The 7,087-nt window shown below is 43.8% G+C and overlaps 1 long non-coding RNA gene across 1 annotated transcript in view; it reads left to right on the forward strand.

The window, feature by feature from the left end:
* LOC122729383 overlaps nucleotides 1–3,544 on the forward strand; it is a 39,324-nt gene extending 35,780 nt beyond the window's left edge. Inside the window, exon 3 of the long non-coding RNA XR_006353323.1 lies at nucleotides 3,154–3,544. This is a non-coding gene — a long non-coding RNA (uncharacterized LOC122729383). The remainder of the gene's footprint in view (nucleotides 1–3,153) is intronic.
* The last annotated feature ends 3,543 nt before the right edge of the window (nucleotides 3,545–7,087 follow it).

Below are 7,087 nucleotides of genomic sequence, written 5' to 3' on the forward strand. Positions count from 1 at the left end.
TCCTCCCTGATCTGACATTCTCTGTTCTAAGGACCCTCCCAGATCTGACCTTCCCTGGTCTGAGGTCCCTCCCAACTCTGACATTCTCTGTTTTAAAGCTTCTATGATCCCAGATAAGCTATGATTCTCATTTCTTTTCTTCTTTTCTTTCTTTTCTTTTCTTTTTTTTTTTGGTGGGGCAATGAGGGTTATGTGACTTGCTCAGGGTCAGACAGCTAGTAAGTGTCAGGTGTCTGAGGTCAAATTTGAACTCAGGTTCTCCTGAATCCAGGGCCAGTGCTTTATCCACTGTGCCACCTAGCTGCCCCCAGCTATGATTTTCTAATCACAGAATTACTAGTCCATTAAATTGCTCAATATTATTTAATATGTGAAAATGTGAAGGAAATTTCTAGATTGTATGTGGTGGAAAACATACCTGAAATTTACTACCCAATGAGATAAGAGAATCCCCTCTGCTCCCATGCCAGCCATTTAAGCATCTCTTCCGATTCTGTCACCGGCCTCCACCAAGCTCCACCTGTGATTTCTCATCTTCATCAAAAGACCTCAATTTTTTCAAAGGCTTTGTCAGAGAAGCACAAACTCCGGAAGGTCTGATGAGGTTGGGAAGGCTTCCAATCCAGACCCCATGATGGCCTTTGTGTCTTCTGTCTGAGAGTCAGCCCACATCACATGGAGATGCCCATTGATAGAGCATCATCAACCCCAGGAATGAATGTTTTTGGCTGAGGCAAGTCACAAAGATGTTGTTGCCTATTTTTCTGAGACCTCAATTCAAGGAGAACATCATGAATCACAGAACCTCATTGTTGGTGGGGACAGCATTCATTCGACAAGCATTCCTTAAGCACCTCCTGTGTGCGCAGCACTGGAGATAGAAAGAAAAAAAATATGAAGTAACCTCTGCCCTCAAGAAGCCTACATTTTACTACTTTTTTTTTTTTGGTGGGGCAATGAGGGTTAAGTGACTTGCCCAGGGTCACACAGCTAGTAAGTGTCAAGTGTCTCAGGCTGGATTTGAACTCAGGTCCTCCTGAATTCACTGCACCACCTAGCTGCCTCCATTGAAATAGGTTGGTGGCTCTGAGAGTGGAGAGTAAGTGATAGATGCTAGAAATGTGCTTGAAGTGAGAAAGTTAGAACTGACTATACCTCTAGACGTAGCAACTGATTAGGTATGGAGTAGGGGGAATGACTGGGAAAAGTCAGGGATGACTTCAAAATCATGAATCTGGGTGACTGGAAAGATGAAGCTGCCTTCAGAAAGAAATGGGGGGGGGGGCAGCTAAGTGGAGCAGAGGATAGAGCACCGGCCCTGGAGTCAGAAGTACCTGAGTTCAAATCCGACCTCAGACACTTAACACTTACTAGCTGTGTGACCCTGGGCAAGTCACTTAACCCCAATTGCCTCACTAAAAAATAAATAAATAAACAAACAAATAAATAAATAAAAGAAATGGGAAAATTAAGAAGAGGGAAAGGTTTTTGAGGGAGAGGATACAATAATATTTGAACCTGCTGAATCTGGGAGACCAGAGGGATCCATCCCATCCAATTACAGAGATGTCCAGCTGGCAGGTGAAGATGTAGGACCAGTCTCTGGGCAGATGTGAAAGGTAAGTAGGGAAAAGAGACTGGACTTGGTATCAGAGAACCTAGGTTCAAATGACACTTTTAATAATTACCTCCTGTGTAACTTTGAATAAGTCACTTTTCCAACTCTGGGCTTCACTTTTCTCATCTGTAAAATTCTAAATCTATAATCTTTTTGTGGTTGATCAACTTCAAATTGTGAGCTACCCCCCTTCCCCAGACCTGGAGACATGCAAGAATGACTGGTAAACAGTTCTTCTTGTCTGGTCTGGGGGCATTGATTTATTAAGGATTGGAAGCCAGCTGTTGGCTGTGAACACCAGCTGCTTAAGGTTAAGCTTTTCCTGCAGAGGGATGGGAATCATGGAATGGAGAAGGGTCAGTTGTTGCTTCTACTGATCCTAGGGCTGATCATGTTGCCTGTTGGAGTGACCCTAACAGGGGCCACCAGCCCAGACTCAGCCCCTATTAATGGCTGGAAGCTGTTGTACTCAGTCAGAAACCATCAGAGGCTGATACATTTATGAAGAGCCCCAGGGAACATGGTGCTCTGTGCTGATTGAGATGCGAGATCAGACAAGACAAGTAGATGGGGTTTCAGCTCCAGCACATATTGGACGGGATCCCCTCTGAAGATTCCCCTCAAACTCTGAGAATTTGTGATTCTGAGATTTGTGAAAAACAAGCCATCAGTTCACCATCAGTTGGCGAACGACTGAACAAATTGTGGTATATGAAAAAACTGGAATATTACTGAGCAGTAAGATATGGATGAAAGGAGGAATTCAGAAAAACATGGAAAGACTTCTATGAAATGATGTAGAACTAAGTGAGAAGAACTGGGAGACCAGTGACAATAATGTAAATCGCTAAAAGGAAGGAGTAATTTTAATGACCAATTTTGGTTTGGGAAAAGAAGAACAAAGGAAGAAATATACTTTCTTCCTCTCAGGGGACTGTGAAGGCAGAAGTAATGACTGCATCAGACATTTTTGCTCAACAATTTTTAACTTTGCTACAAAGGAATTAGGGCATTAGGGTGGAGACCTTGATATCCAGAAATCATTGTGATATAAAAGCAAATGATATTGGTAAAACTTATTTGTAAAAAAAAATTTTTTAACTCTAGTCCAGTTATTTTAAAGTTTTTTAAATTAATATATTTTATCTTGGCTTAATGTTAATTACTTCCTAGTAAACAATATCCCTCCTCTTATCCACACCCCAAAGGCTGTTTCCCCATTAAAAAGCAGATGCCTGTAACCCAGGATCCCCCAAACTTTGGCTCACACAGACCAGGTTTAATCTTGGGGACTTTTCCAAAATGACTTTATTGACTTGTTATGGTCTCACTCTCCACCCTTGCATTTACTCTGGGAAAATCTCTGAATATAGCATTTGTCCTCTACCCAATATATGTTCATTACCTTTGGAGCTTACGTGGGAGCTGGGGACCCTGTGACTCATATCTCTGGACATCTAGACTTGTCCAATATATTGATTGCAGATGACAACACTTGTAACTTTCTGTTCTTCTGGTTGATCATTTTTTAACAGAAAAGAAGGAAGGAAGTTTTAACCTCAGCCAGCTGGAACCAACCATGACCAGAACTTCAGACAGACAGATATCTTTGGAGCAGAACAAACTACTTTGAACAGTGGTGATCAATTTTCCTCATGTTCCATTTATCCTTTCTCTTCTCTCCATTCCCACTTGTTACTTTCCAAGTTCAGATACTCATTATTTATTTAAGAAATGAGTGAAACAGTATTTATTAAACACTTACTGAATGCTGAAGCAAAGTTAGTCCTTCAACTCTATGCTGTTGGAGGAAATAATATGGGTGGGGCAGGGTTGCCAGCCTGGTACACTTGCATCAGGAAAGTTAGAGGGGTTAATGAGGGAGACCACTGGGAATAGCTAGACACATCCTATTCAGGAACAATAGCAGAGTTGGTTTGATGTTGATTCATTATTTCAGAAGAAGAGAGAGGTTAGGGGAAAGGGTCAGTCTAATCTATTACAACAAAACCCCCCCAACAGTTAGCTTCAGGAGGCTGGTATGTCTGTGGTGCAACAGAAAGAGTCCTGTACCTGGTTTCAATCCTAATTCTGCTCCTCACTGTCTGTGTGACCTTGGGCAAGTCACTCTTCCCACCCCAGCCTCAGTTTTTCCATCAGTAAAAAAAGCGAGGGAGTTGAATTAGATGATTCCCATTTCTTTCTGACTCTAAGTTCTGTTCCCTCTGCCTCCAGCTTCTCTCTCCTCTTGTCCAGCCTGCCAAGGCTGTCTTATTGATCTTGCTTTGGTTAATTCAACATACATGTAATTAAAGCATCTTAGTGCTGGTCCTGGATGGGGGGTTGGGATGGGGGAGGAGTGCAAAGAAATTCCCTCAAGAAGTTGCCGTTGTCGGGGCAGCTAGGTGGCGCAGTGGATAGAGCACCGGCCCTGGAGTCAGGAGGACCTGAGTTCAAATCTGGCCTCAGACACTTAACACTTAACTAGCTGTGTGACCCTGGGCAAGTCACTTAACCCCAATTGCCTCACTAAAAAAAAAACAAAAAACTTTGGAAAAAAAAAAAGAAGTTGACATTGTCCTGGTGGTGTCCAAGATATCCCTGTATTGATTAGCTAGCTCTAGAAATAGAGAGGAGAGAAGGGAGAAAAGGGGAGGAGAGAGAAGGATGACACAAGGTAGAATGAGATTGGGGAGGGGGGAAGAGCAAGACAAAATGCTCCAGGAGAACAGGAGGCCGGTGGGGTCCCCTCAGCTGGAGCTACCCTGTCTCTAATCGCTGTATTCCAAGGTGGGCTGCCTCACTCTCCCATTGTCCATACTCCCATCAGACACTGCAGCTGCGTTGTTCTCCAGATGCCTTAGACCGTTCTCTCCCTGCTCAAATTTCTCCCTGCCTTTGCCTGGAATTTTTTTTACCTATTGTGCTTACTCTCCATTATATTGTTTAGAAGAGATTTCTCAAACATTTGTTGAGAACTATTAGATGCCAGGCCTTAATGAGGCTCTGTTTAGGCAAAGACTAAAACAAACAGCCCTTTCCCTCCAGGAGCTTACATTCCACTGGGTGCATGCTGCAACTATTTGGTTAAGTAAAGGCAACTAATTTGAACTCAGGGGATACCTGGGGTTGAAGTCCATTGCCAATACTTAGCAGCTCTGTGGGCAGGGTTACCCTCTCCCCGCTCTCCACAGCCAAACAATTGCCTTTTTTTTGTTTTCTTTGGATTTCTTTTCCTCTGGTTTTCTTTTCCTTTTCCTTTTCCTTTTTCCTTTCCTTTCCTTTCCTTTCCCTTTCCCTTTCCCTTTCCCCTTTCCTTTCCTTTCCTTTCCTTTCCTTTCCTTTCCTTTCCTTTCCTTTCCTTTCCTTTCCTTTCCTTTCCTTTCCTTTCCTTTCCTTTCCTTTCCTTTCCTTTCCTTTCCTTTCCTTTCCTTTCCTTTCCTTTCCTTTCCTTTCCTTTCCTTTCCTTTCCTTTCCTTTCCTTTCCTTTCCTTTCCTTTCCTTTCCTTTCCTTTCCTTTCCTTTCCTTCCCTTTCCCTTTCCCTTTCCCTTCCTTTCCTTTCCTTTCCTTTCCTTTCCTTTCCTTTCCTTTCCTTTCCTTTCCTTTCCTTTCCTTTCCTTTCCTTTCCTTTCCTTTCCTTTCCTTTCCTTTCCTTTCCTTTCCTTTCCTTTCCTTTCCTTTCCTTTCCTTTCCTTTCCTTTCCTTTCCTTTCCTTTCCTTTCCTTTCCTTTCCTTTCCCTTTCCCTTTCCCTTTCCCTTTCCCTTTCCCTTTCCCTTTTCCACCAGACCTATGCTTCCATTGGTGCAAAGAACTCATTCCTCAGGAGGAAATTCTCTCCCCTAATAGAGATCAGTCCCTGCTCTGAAATTGATCGTCTTAGCCCACCACCCTGGTTCAAGCCTTCATCACCTCTTGCAGAGACTGTCGCAACAACCTTCTCGTAGGACCCCAACTGCCTATTGGCATCTCCAAGCCATCCTCCACCCACCTGCCCAAATCAGCTCCCTCCCGCAGATCTGACCCCACTGCTTCCCTGCTCAATGACCCTTGAGGGACTCCCTCTGGGATCAAATACAAACTCTGCAGCCTGGCTTTTCAAGCCCTTCATAACCTGTCTCCAGCCAACCTTCCAGGGTGCTTGCCCATGCTTGCACAAACTCATTCTGTTTCAGTCTGCCATGGTGCCTTGGCCTGATCTATCCCTTATACCTGGAATAGATTCTGTCCTCCTCCCCTGCCTCTTGGACCGCCTAGCTTTGTTCACCTCCTACAGGAAGTCTTTGCTGATCCCCTCTAGTTATTAGTGTTTCCTTCCTCCTCCTCCTCCTCCTCCTCCTCTTCCTCCTCTAATTTTGACAAGTAGACTAATCTGTTTACATGAGATATTCCCCCCCATCTGCCCATAGAATGGAATCTCCATGAAAACAGAGACAGCCTTGTACCTGAATGCCTAGTGTCACCTCCTCCCTTCTCTCTAGCTGGATGATAAGCTCCCTGAGAGCAGGCTCCCGTGGATCTCTCAGTTATTTCCAGAGCCTTGTGCACAGAAGGTTCAGTTGAATTGAACTAGATAGGCACACCCTTACTTTCATGTTAGATTGGCTTCACACGAGGGGAAATGATGCTTGGGAAATAACACCAAGAGGAGAATGGTTATTACTCCCAATCATGCCCCTCCCCCCCTTTTTTTTTGGCTTAATCATGTTAGACAGTGTTTGTGCTATTAAAAAATACTTGCTGGGGGGCAGCTAGGTGGCGCAGTGAATAGAGCACCAGCCCCGGAGTCAGGAGAAACTGAGTTCAAATCTAGCCTCAGACACTAAACACTTACTAGTTTTGTGACCTTGGGCAAGTCACTTAACCCCAATTGGTTCACCAAAAATAAATTTATTAATTAATACTTGCTGGGGCAGCTAAGTGGTGCAGTGGATAGAGCACCAGCCCTGGAGTCAGGAGGACCTGAGTTCAAATCTGACCTCAGACACTTGACACTAGCCATGTGACCCTGGGCAAGTCACTTAACCCCAATTGCCTCACCCCCCCCCCAAAATACTTGCTGACTAAAATTTCACATGTTTACAGACAGAAGGGCCTAACAAGTGATTTCAAGGACCCAGAAGTTATTTGCTGAACTGGCATATGTGGATCAAAGATACTCTAGGAAAGGGAAATAAAAGCCTTAGTGAGTATTTTTTGAATGAATGAATGGCCCCTATTTGTATAGTGTTTTATGGTTTATAAAGAGTGCTTTGCACTTGTAACCTCTGTGTGTGTCAAGTGGACCTTGGCCCCTGACTTGACAAATCCAAGCGTAATTTTGGTGGGAGCAGGGGTGGAGGGAATAAGGTCTCCCACAAAAATCTCTCTGCACTCCCACCTGGAGAAACCCAAGGAACATTAGTATCTGATTCATGTCTCTCACAAAAACTATTTGGCTTTTATTTCTCACAAAAAAATTATTTGACTC

The sequence above is a fragment of the Dromiciops gliroides genome, chromosome 5, assembly GCF_019393635.1.
Source record: "Dromiciops gliroides isolate mDroGli1 chromosome 5, mDroGli1.pri, whole genome shotgun sequence".
Classification (NCBI taxonomy): Eukaryota; Metazoa; Chordata; class Mammalia; order Microbiotheria; family Microbiotheriidae; genus Dromiciops; species Dromiciops gliroides.